This window comes from Diceros bicornis, chromosome 1 (genome assembly GCF_020826845.1).
Source record: "Diceros bicornis minor isolate mBicDic1 chromosome 1, mDicBic1.mat.cur, whole genome shotgun sequence".
Taxonomy (NCBI): Eukaryota; Metazoa; Chordata; class Mammalia; order Perissodactyla; family Rhinocerotidae; genus Diceros; species Diceros bicornis.
The window spans coordinates 50,057,216-50,069,488 of record NC_080740.1 but is presented as its reverse complement, the minus strand read 5'-3'; the positions used below and the strand labels follow the sequence as shown (position 1 = coordinate 50,069,488).

At 39.4% G+C, this 12,273-nt stretch overlaps 1 long non-coding RNA gene across 1 annotated transcript in view; it reads left to right on the top strand.

The window, feature by feature from the left end:
- Window positions 1-302: 302 nt before the first annotated feature.
- The window catches only part of LOC131405138 (uncharacterized), an 84,143-nt gene continuing 72,172 nt past the window's right edge, over window positions 303-12,273 (top strand). The window contains exon 1 of the long non-coding RNA XR_009219952.1: window positions 303-435. This is a non-coding gene — a long non-coding RNA (uncharacterized LOC131405138). The remainder of the gene's footprint in view (window positions 436-12,273) is intronic.

Here is a 12,273-nt window from a genome sequence, read left to right as displayed (position 1 = left end):
ACAGTCAACACAGTCCTGCCCCGTGTGCGCGCCCCAACCTCCCAAAGCAGACCCAGTCTCTCCACGGCTGGAGCCCCACACACCCCCACCGCCCCACACTATCCACTTGCTCCTTGTGCACACCCTGCCCCACTGAATTCAGCTCAGTTGCCAGGCTGCAGAGAATCCAGTCACCAACCTATGCAGGCCCACAAGTTGCCTGAGGGCTTGTTGTTGGGTGGGGCCAGTCTCTAGGGTGGGCTGCCTGCCCTGACTGAGCTGGATTAAATCGGTGTTCTAGCACGTGTGGCAGACCCTGGGCTAGCAGGCCCCAGGGAGAACTGCAATGGTGTCTGTGTCAGCACGCCCACACCAGGCCACAACAATGGCCGCCGCCAATGTCCCAGTCCCTGGAGAGGTCTCACCTCTCACCGAGATGCACACAGGGCCTATCAGGTGAGTCTCTTTTCACCAAAGCACTGTGCACCTTTCTTTCTGGTGATTTTAGGATGCTTTCTATAACGGGTGAGTTTGCACGTGGGCCCTTTAAGAGCCAGTTTTAATTTCTTTGTGAACCAGTTTTTCTGGGTGTACTCCCCAATGTTTCAGTAGCAGGCAAAGTCAGATATTATGCCACTCGTCTCGATTGTGCTGGGTCCCCAAAATGCCCACAGCAGTGTCGCTCCCCTGCTCGGGGTCCTGCGCAGCCTCCAGGGAGGGCTGCTGACCTGTGGGCTGCTCCCGGGCGTCAGTGATGCTGGCGGCTTGTGAAGGCAGTGTTTTTCCTCTCCAGAAGGGAGTTTCTGGCTCTTCTACCTCAGTTAGGATTGTCCGTTGTTGCAGGAGTTCCTCTTATCCAGATTTCAGTTCTGTCTCACAGTTAATTTTTCCACGAGTAGTTGTAAATTGGCTGTGTCTGCGGGAGGAGGTGAGTTCAGAGTCTGCCTACGCCGCAGTCTTGACTTCCTCCCAAAATCTCCATAGCAATATTGAACACAAACCATATAGTATTTATAAAAATGATAAAATTCAATATTAAACAAAGTAGCATATTAAGAAACACCTAGCACAACTGTATCATTGTACTGATAAGGAAAAGACTTCCAAATGGGTGGCTCTTCACATTCTTTTCCCTCTTTTATTGTGCTTTTAAGATAATTCCAAGAGGAATGAGAGATCGATATGTGTGTTCTGTGTACCACCTTGAACTGGACGCCTCCATACAATCTTCTACTCATAATTTCATTGGAAGGACAGTGCATCAACTAAAATAGCCTGAAAATCATTCGACTACATGCTTATTTCTGCTTCCAAATGTCAGGTCATAGGTTATTCCTCATGGGTTGGCATCTCTCTCCCAGTGGCTACTGTGACTCTCCTACTTTATAGGGGGCCCTGAGAATAATAATTCCAAACAATTACCAAAGATGTTCATTAATAAATGCATGTTTATCAAAATAGAAATGTAGCCAGAAGCTTCCTTCTGCTTTCTATTCCCAGCTGTTCAAATTAAAAATGATTACAGACATGGCTGATTCAGTGTTTTCATTTTCATAGTCAACCTTATAGTGACTAGGTAGAAGTGCTGGGGTGCTTATAATATTCTATTTCTTTATAGGAATGGTGGTTTTCACGACTATGTTCACATTTTAAAAATTCACTTCACTGAACACTTATAATTTATGTACTCTTTTGCATCTATATTCTACTTTGATAAAAAGTTTATTTAAAAAATACATTATATAAAATTAAAATTTTTACATGTGCCTTCCAAGAAGTTGTCGGGCTTAGAAAAATCATGAGAGATAACTGAAAAGATAAATGTGATTACATAAGAATGAGAACTGTTTTGCTGAATAATTTTCAGAACATTAAGTCTCATTTGGTTTGTGAAACTATATCAAGTGAAATATGCTGTGAATTTTAAATTAAAAGAAATAAGTTGTCCCTAATCTTTTATATAAATATTAAACAAACATTAAAATAGTTATGGAGATCTAGGAAGAAATATGGAAAAAATCCAAGCCTTATTAAGCAAAAAAGTAAGTTGCAAAGAGGTATATATTGTATGACCTATTTGGAGAATTAGTTTTTCTAAGTAGGTTAGTTTTGCCTGTATTTGAACTTTATATAAATGGAACTATAAAGCATGCATTCTTGTATGTGAATAAATAAATAGAAATGTTACCAAATGCAGGGAAGAATAAGGTGAAGTGCAATATTCCCAAAATTGCCAGTGGAATTTATATCTGATGACTGAGATACTGGGAGATTTTCAATTATTGTATTATATAGTTTCATGATTATCATATAATGACTGTGCGTTGATTTGGTAATCAGGAGAAAGAAGACCAGTTCTTTCTGGCTAGCAGTTTCCTCCTTTATTCTGGCAGTTGGGTATTTCTTTTTCTTTTATTGAGCTGAGCTATGGACATATGTAATTCTTTAGAAATACTTTAACCACCATTTCTATGTGTTTTTCATGATAAGCAGTTCCACATTAGCTTAGTCAGTCATGTTGCCAGAACTGAGTATTCTATTAATTTTCTATCTTTCCAGTATCCCCAAATTTCCTATTGCTTTGTTGATGCAAATAATCCATAATCAATCTATAAATCAAAATTGGGGAGGGTTTATTATGAACCCAATTTGAGGACCATATAGCCCAGGGCCTTCCTTCCCTAAGGAAGGATGGGCACCAAAGAAGTGGGGTGTACAGAGCTGTTGTACACTGTCAAAGAGCATGTATCACATATGAGTGTAATGTCCCTCTCACAATAGTCACAAGATTGTCTTGTTGGCACAGTGATCAATGGACACAGCAGGTATCAGGTCTGCTGTCCTGATGGGCACACCAGGTAGCAGGTCTGTTGTGTCAAGTTGGGTGGTCACAGGATGAGCTCAGCAATCACATCCTAGCCTAGGGAGAAATGCTTATCCTTAAGGAGATGCCAATGTGGGGGAAGTTGCATCCTTATCTTAAGGGCATTTTTTCTTGTCTTTGGGACACAGTAAATGCTTAAAGCAGATATACAATACATGTTCAAAGGCCACATCAGGTCCTTTTGGAAAAACAAGGTCTGGCCCAATTAGTTTCACACCAAGTGGCTTCCTTATATATTCCAATATGTCCTATTCCTTGCCATTTATTTATCACTTTCTACCTTTTGATCCATAATCTTTCGATAGAAAGCACTGATGATCAAAATATTGTCCCTTGGTGCCAGGGTGGTTGCTGCCTGCCCTGGGTCCATCGTATCCCTCCATGTGAGGCTTTTGTCTTATTTATTTGCCCAGTTGTCCACGTTGGGGGGATTTAACTGGATATAGTGGACAAGCATAGAAGTATACATATTAACAGAGGAAGCATTTCATAGCTTTTAGGTTAATTTTAGGTTGTTGCCCAGACATTGTATATACACTTTTCTATGACTCCTTATGTTTACATTGTTCACAATTATAGAAGAAGTACAATAACAATGATAATAATTCAACATTTTGAAAAGATTAATTTCAAATGAGTTCTTAGGCATAGTCCTTATCAGAAAAGGAAATTTGTCCAGGGTTATAAGATCGATTGACCATCTCAAGTCTCATTACTCCAGCTTACACGCCAGTCTTACAGCACTGAGTAAAGAGAACAGCAATTAGTTTGAATATTATGACTTGTACAACAATTCCAAGTAATAGAAATAGGAATTGCAATCCGGATCTAAAAAGGGAATTGATACCAGAAGGGAGCCAACCGCTAAATCAAGACCCGGTGCACGATTGCTTAAGGCGTTCACCTGATTTTTCATGTGCTTTAGCAGAGATGACACATTGGAAGACTCATCAGGTATAAAAATACAGCATGCAGTTTGAATGACTGCACACGTGCCACCTTGGGATGCTGTAAGAATATCTAAGACCATTCTGTTTTGAAAGACAGCCTTTCTCATTAAAGACATTTCAGTATTTAATAAAGCTATTCCTGCTTGACTATTGTTAAGGGCTTGTGTATGTGATATGACATATTTTAGCCCCAAAGAAGGAACAAATATAGCCAGCTGCTCGATGGCCGTACTAGTGGAACACTGAACGAGCCCATCTGGGCTTAAAGAGAGGAAGGTTGGCAATAGGTGTTAGTTCAGTGTGAATCCTTCCCTACATCCATGGGAACTCAGGGTGCAGTGTTTAGCTGTCCAGGCAGTAGTCAAGGCTAGAGATTTGTTCCACATAACCATTGAGCTCCATTAGGAGCCACCCAATAGTTGCTTGGCCTTCGAGATGAGTCTGTTCCAAATCAATCATTTTAAGTATGGTAGTATTCTGAAAATCTTAAATGGAACAATTATAAAATAGGTTTACAGTTTAAGCATAACAAAGGTTTAAATGAGGAGATATAAGGTTGGGAATACAGGCCTGGTCCGGAGTATTGGGACAGCTTTCTACAACAGATGCTGTCTTCTTCTCATCCTGGTTTGGAGATATTTGCATTGGTCAGTTGGAGTCGGGTATCAGAAAGAGGAACTGAAACCCACTCAGGTGGAGAAGCCTTTTTTAAATGAGAATTGTGTATCCATAAGTCTATGCATTTGGATTCTGCAGTGCGTGAATTGGTTAAAAGTACCTAGTATGGTCCTTTCCAACAGGGCTGGAAGAGTCTTTTATTTGATGCCTCTTCCAATAAACAAAATCTCCAGGTGTAATCTACGATCCTTAAGGTCTGGGAGCTCTCTGTGAAAAGCATCAGCTACTAACTTCTCATCATTATTCTTTTAAGTGTCTCAATGAGACCTTGACAATAATTAAGATATTTTCTTTAAGCAAAGTTGGTTCATACATTTCTTTGTCTAATTGCATAGGCTGTCCAGTTGTTATCCCGAAAGGAGACAGCCAATGTTTACCAAATGGTGTAGATCTAAGATTGAGGAGCACTAGTGGAAGAATTTTTGGCCATGAGAGATTAAATGCTTCTGAAAGCTTTGCCAATTGAGTTTTGATTGTGCCATTAGTTCTTTCCACCAATCCTGAGGACTGGGGATGGTAAGTGCAGTGGAAATGCTGCGTCATTGGCCAAATATTATGAATAGATTTAATTATTTGTCCGATGAAATGACTTCCCTGGTCCCTATGTAACTCAGTAGGAATTCCCCAAACAGGAATTATTCTTTCCAATAATAATTTGTCTAAAGCCATTGCTCTTCTGTGAGGAAAGGCCTCAACCCAATGTGAGAACACACAGCTCATTACAAGATATATTTATACCCTTGAGATGGTGGCATTTGGACAAGGTCCAATTGCTGTACCTCAAAGGGTCCCTTAGGAAATTGGCCTTGTGATTCATGAAATAGTTTCCCTAGATTATATTTTGGGCATATGACACAATGACTGTAGGCTTTATGAGCCACTGTGGGAGAAAGTATACAAAAGTATTGTTTTTCTCACAAAATTGTCTTCTCAGGTGCCCAGTGGGTTAATTGGTATACATCCTGGAGCAGTGGCAATTGTGCTCCGATAGGTACTATGGGTTTTTCCTTTATTGGGCCCAAAGCATGTCTGTGAGGGGGTGTCAAAAATTCCCCCTTTTGACTGCTATATCTGTTTCTTTTCTTCCGTGGCAATTTCTTGAGCCTGTAGAAGGAAATCCTTTACTGGGTTAGCAAAGTTAATACAAAGAAGCAGGCATTTTCAAGGCTGGACAGCATATCCAGCTTGATAATGTCTTGCTTATCATTTAAGTAAGGCTCATCTGTAAACCAAATTAAATAGAATGCAGTCATGATCTTTTCCTCTTGTGATGTTGGAAGCAAGGTAGCAGGGTTAAAATAGTGAATATTTACCTATGCAATTTAACTTAAGAAGGTTTATCATTTACTTGACAATGCTTCCCATGCAACTTAGCATACCAAACAAGCCCAATTAGTTTAGTATCTCCCTCTCTACAGGAAGAGAAAATAAATTTCTTTGAGAAGTCCCAGGGCCCTTTGAAAATTCTCAAAGAAAAAAGTCAAAAGAAAGACTTTATTTAGGATATGAATTTTGGGGAGCTTGTCAAAAATATTAAAAGGTTTTAAAACACTTGGTCAGACAAGATCAAGGGGTTGCTGATCTGGTCACAGTGAAACAATGCTTAGTTATCCATTCTAACAAAGTGACAAGGGAAACAGTCAAGGGCAAACAGAAGATTAAAACAGTCAAAAAAGCCTTAATAGAGAGACCTCAGTCTTTTGAACATAGGAAATTACCTTAACAAAACATAGATCTCTCTCTTTTAAGCAAACTTAAGAAAATTATCCTTTCAAGAGAAAGAAAACCAAATTCTAATTTTTGTACCAGCTTACTTCTGATATTAAAACTTATCCCCTTAATTAAATTTATTTTAATCTTAGCCAATTTGATCATGTATAAAACTCTTTCCTCAGAGTTCCTCTTCAACAAACTTTCTATAACTTTCTTTTTACTTTTAGAATTTGTCCCATGCCTTTCTTTTTCCTCCTAGTACTTTAGGACAAATTTATCTTTCTTAACCAAACAAATAAAAATATTTCCATTTTTTTTAGCCTTTTTTACTGAAAACATACATCTTACTTTCCTTGAATACAAAGATGTTTCCCTCGTTAATTTTTAGTAGCTTTAATCATATATTAGAATTTTTAACCCTTAGAAACTTTAATTTCTAAGTAAAAACTAAGTAAGAAATTATAAACTTTCTTTTATTTTAGCATTTCATGGCTTGGCAAATTTATAAATACCTCTTATAATTTTCAGAAATATGTTAGTTCATAGTATAATCTTTTAATAAAATACAAGACATGTTTACCAATAGACCCAAAACACCTTTTAGTTTCGCTGTAATAAGCCAAAAGTAGATAAACCTATATTTAGCAATCAATGTCTAATATCTTATCTTATTTGGAAACGATCTAGATACTCAGTGAATTTTTATCATTTAACTTAATTTAGAAAAACTCTAAAGTTTTAAGTCATCAAAAAGAATCTGGAAGCTGTTTTTTTTTTTTTTTCCTAAGTATACAGACCATAAAACATAATTATTGTACCCAAATACTCTTATTTTATATCACGTTAACTTGAAAGACATTTGGGTTAGTTGCATTTAGAAATCATTTTCGTAAGCGCTTACTTTAAGCCAATTAAACAGAGCTCTTAATTTTAACCATACCATCTGGCGGTAAAATATCACACATATATAACATACATATAGACACACATAAACAACAGACAGATGCAACAAAGATTTTATAGCCTGTGTTTTAAAAAATTTTAGCAATTTGTGTCTGCAAAAGCTTCTTTTCCCACTTTTTTTCTTTCTTTCAGTCTTAGGCCCCTTTTGTTCAGCACTTGCGCAAGTCTCTGGAGTTCACAGGGGGAGGCCACCCAGTCGGGAAATGGTTGGGCTTTTTAGAAGCTCGATTTTCTGCTTTTCTTTTAGTTTTGTTTTGCTATAAAATCTGAACAACATCTAAGGACAGTGTAGTGGGTCAGAAGTGTGCTGCTTGTGAGTGTTACTCCCTAAAGGAAGGTCATAATGACTCTCTTACATGCCTTGGTTTCTCCTGCTAGCCATCTAAGACTGCCGTGGGGGATCCTGAGCACGTGGGTGTCTAGCGCTTATAAGCGCTTCCCTAGATGAGCCTTTAATTAATTAACGAATGATAGTGGAGTTCCCTAGGGAACCACTGCACGGTGTGAGGATTGCCTCTGACACTTCTGCTGAGATTCTCAGTCACCTGAGAACGCCTTTCAGCTGGGAGGAGCAATATGCCTTTTTTTTGGAGCTGAACACATTCAGTCTCTCATATCTCTACCAAGCAGTTTGTTCAGACTTTATAAACACAATTATTTCCAATTTAAAGCCAAATTATAAAGGTCAGCCTGCCCCATTCACTCCAAAAGTTCCCGCTAGGCTCTCTTGGCCTAGGAATTCCCCCCTAGGTTTCCCTTTCCCAGGAATTCCCCCTCTAGGTTCCTTTTACCTAGGGCTTGTACTCATACCCCCTTAAGACAACTAGTCTTAAGCCTTGAAACAGCTTATATAAACTCTGGACCATCGACTTAAAATAAGGAGGTCCAGGTTTCAGGAAAACTCACCAGGGTCACCTGAAGAATGCAGTGATCCAGGGGAGCTCAAGGGGCCCCTATTGGTACTGAATGCCAGTTCAGTGTAGATTCCAGGTGGCCTCAGGTGGGTTTCTCTGAAATCCCCCCACGACTATACCAAGAAATGTTGACGCAAATAATCCAAAATCAATCCATAAATCAAAATTGGGGTGATTTTATTATGAGCCAAATTTGAGGACCACATAGCACAGGTTCTTCCTTCCCCAAGGAAGGAAGGGCACCAAAGAAGTGGGTGTACAGAGTGGTTATGTACAGTCAAAGAGCATGTATCACATATGATTGCAATGTCCCTTTTATGACAGTCCCGAGATTGTCCTGTTGGCACAGTGATTGATGGACACAGCAGGTATCAGGTCTGCTGTCCCGATAGGCACAGCAGGTAGCAGGTCTATTGTGTCAAGTTGGGTGGTCACAGGATGAGCTCAGCAATCAAATCCTAGCCTAGGGAGAAATGCTTATCCTTAAGGAAATGCCAATGTGGGGGAAGTTGCATCCTTATCTTAAGGGCGTTTGTTCTTGTCTTTGGGACATGGTAAATGCTTTGAGCTTTAAGCATGCTCAAAGGCCACATCAGGCCCTTTTGGAAAAACAAGGTCAGGCTGAATTAGTTTTATACCAGATGGCTTCCTCATATACTCCAATATATCCTATTGCTTGCCATTTATTTGTTAGCTCTGATGACACTTTCTTTTTTTCCAGTAATGTTAGATTTCTGTTTCTTTTCACATATCTTCTCTGTTCCTTTGTAACAAAGGAATTTGTGCCAGGAGAAGTGGAAATATGTGTTCAGTTTATCACCTTTATTTAATGACCTATAAAATTTATTATATTCACTATGTTCAAGATCTTGGGGTGAGTCCTAGAGAAATATGATGAGCCAGGTTGTATGACTGTAAAGATATGGAAATATAAGAGCAGAAGAATCACAGTCATTGACCACATCTTTATGTGCAGGTCACAGTGCATAGTGCTATAAATTACTATATTTTGCCCTTACAAAATCTTATGCGATAGATTTTACTCTCTTTATTAGTGTGTTTTTTTGTGTGTGTGCGCGGAAGATCAGCCCTGAGCTAACATCCATGCCGATCTTCCTCCACTTTAAGTGGGACGCCGCCACAGCATGGTCCAAGTGGTGCGTCGGTGCGCGCCTGGGCTCCGAACCTGGGCAGCCAACAGCAGAGCGCCCTCACCCAACCGCTATGCCATGGAGCTGGTCCCTCTCTTTATTAGTTTTGAATTACTGCTGTAACAAATTACCACAAACTAGGTGGCTTAAAATGACAAAAATTTATTCTCTCACAGATCTGGAGGATAGAAGTCCACAGTCAGTGTCACCAAGCCAAAATCAAAGTGTCAGGAAGGTCACATTTTTCTTCAGATGATCTAGGGGAAAATATGTTCCTTGCCCATTCCAGCTTCTGGTGGCTATTAGCATCCTTGGCTTGTGGCCACATCACTCCAATCTTTAAGGTCAGCTTCTTCAAATCTCTTCATGATCCGTCTTCACGTTGCATCTCTCTTTGTGTTTCAAATTTCCCCTCTGCTTCTTTCTTGTAAGGATACTAGTGATTGCCTTTAGGCCCCATCCTTTTCTTCTTTCCAATTTCTCCCTTTTGTAATGGTAACACCTATACTGTGCATGTGTCCCACCACTGTATTCTGGAAGTAGATAACTTGTCTGGTTTCACAGATTCACAGCTGCAGAGGAATTTTGCCTCAAGATGAATTATACCTCAAGTTTCACCTATATCTGATTTAGATGATATTTAGATAAAAGTTTGGACTTAGAGTTGATGCTGGAATCGGTTAAGATTTTGGCGACTGTTGGGATGAGGTGAATGTATTTTTCATGTGAGAAGGACATGAATTTTGAGGGGCTATAAGTTAGAGTGTTAAGAGCTGAATTGTGCCCCCACCCAAATTCATATATTAAAGTCCTAATCTCCAGTACTTCAGAATGTGACTATATTTGGAAATAGGGTCTTTAAAGAAGTAATTAAGTTAAAATGAAGTCATTAGTTTATGCCCTAACCCAATATGACTTGTGTCCTTATAAAAAGAGGAAATTAGTACACAGACACACGTAGAGTGAAGACCAGTTGAAAACACAGGGAGAAGATGGCCATCTACAAACCAAGGAGAGAGGTCTCAGAAGAAACCAACTCTGCTGGCACTTTGATCTTGGACATAAGCTTCCAGAATTGTGAGAAAACAAATTTCTCCTTTTTAAGCCACCCAATTTGTTGTCCTTTGTTATGGCAGCCCTGGCAAAATAAGATTTCATCCTCAAGATCCTTAACTTAATCATATCTGCAAAGTCTTTGCAATTATAAGATGATATTCATAGGTTCTATAGATTAGGACTTGATATTTTTGGTGGGCCATTTTTCAGCTGATCACACTCTCATTTTAGAAATGAAAAAACAGAGTTTGAGAGCTTTAAAAAAACTGGCTTAGAATCATCTATTTATAGTTTGAGGCAGGATTTAACCAAAATATAAGTAACGCGAAAACTGGTACATGAAATCAACAATGCTGCTTTCACAGTGCCGTGCTCCACTTCCACGCCCATCATGAATGGAAAACTGAAATCACAGCAGATATTGACGGGGAAGGGCAATGGGGTAAGTAGTGAGAGAGTATTTTATTTTTCTTGAATCTTATCTAAGGTATATAAGATCATTTTGAAGTAACAATTAACGGTTAATTAATAGTTTTTGCTGACAAAGGATCAAACAGCAAAAATTGATAACAGCCAAGGACCCCACAGCTATGAATAGTAGACATACGTAGAGCATTGTACACAAAGGAAAAAGTAAGACTCCTCAGAGGAAATTTCAGTGCCAGAATCCTGTGACCATGTTTATTCCTAACCCTTTTCTACAGTTTTTCAAATATACACTTCAAAATATCCATATGGTTCATGTGACACATTGGGTAGCTTATTCTTTTAAGTAGCTATTCCTTTCCAATACATTAAAAACAAAAAAACTTTGTCCTCACATCTATCCTCTACCATGTAAAAACAAAAACAATAAAAAATGTTTCCAATTAAAAAAAAAGACAAAACCAGTCCTATGAAAATGACAGATAATTTGGCAGTAAGCATCAGTAGCCCAAAGGATTGTTACATTTTGTGAACTGTATTTTCAATTATTATTGAAAACTGTTCAGGCTTGCAATTTGATTTCTTTCATACCTGACCTAAAGTTTTCTTGTTTTGAGCCTGCAAGGACTATGCTAATTTATGAGTTGTGAGGAATTTACTGGAAATGCATTTCAATTGTTATAAGCAGCAACCTCAGAGCCCTTTGAATTCCTCCTATCTAGAACTAGTATCAATAATTAGTGATATCTGGCCATTGCCAATCTCCATGGACTACTTATGAGCATGTTACCTGGGATTTTTAATTCACTTGGAGGGGAAATTTTTTCTTGGCTTTAACTTGTTTATCTTCTACGTACTCTGGTTTTCTGATTTCCTCCCTCCATGAACTCCACTTGCCTTTCTGTCCTCTTCTTTTGTGTTAGTTGAGACAATCCACTGTTGGACTATTCACTGCCTCCCTCCTTCCCTAGCCCCTTCGTGTCTCTTATCAAGCCATAAGTTACTATATCAAACATAACTTATATGCAGCACAAGTTAAGATGTCAAGCATAGCTAGTAATATTAAAAATAATATTATAAAGAAAACATATGTGTAGGGCCGCAAGCCCAGCTGGGCTAAGGCAGTGGAGTATCTTGCTGAGAGACCAAAGAAACCACTCGGAGACGGTGGGCAAGACATATGGGTTTATTAGGGAGTTATTTACAGGGAAGGTCCAGTGGCAGCCGGCTGGACAGGAAATGTGCACCCGCAACCACCCCCTGAGAGAAGCTTGCTTAAGTAGGCAGAGGAACAAAGGCTACATGCTTGCCTAGGAGGATCATCCCTGTATGACCTGCATTCCAAGGACCAGTGCCCCCCTGAGGGCCTCTGTGTTCCCTCAGGCCTCAAGGGTCTTTGTGCTAATTATCCCATGAGAAAACAGCTGGGAAGGCCAAGTCCAGGACTGTTACCATCATGAGTACTGGCACATAGCCCAGCCAGGGAGCCTCAAGGACACATGGTTTTTAAAGGGGCATGCTGGCTACCGCCCCTACAATATGTTTTGCTTTCATTCAGC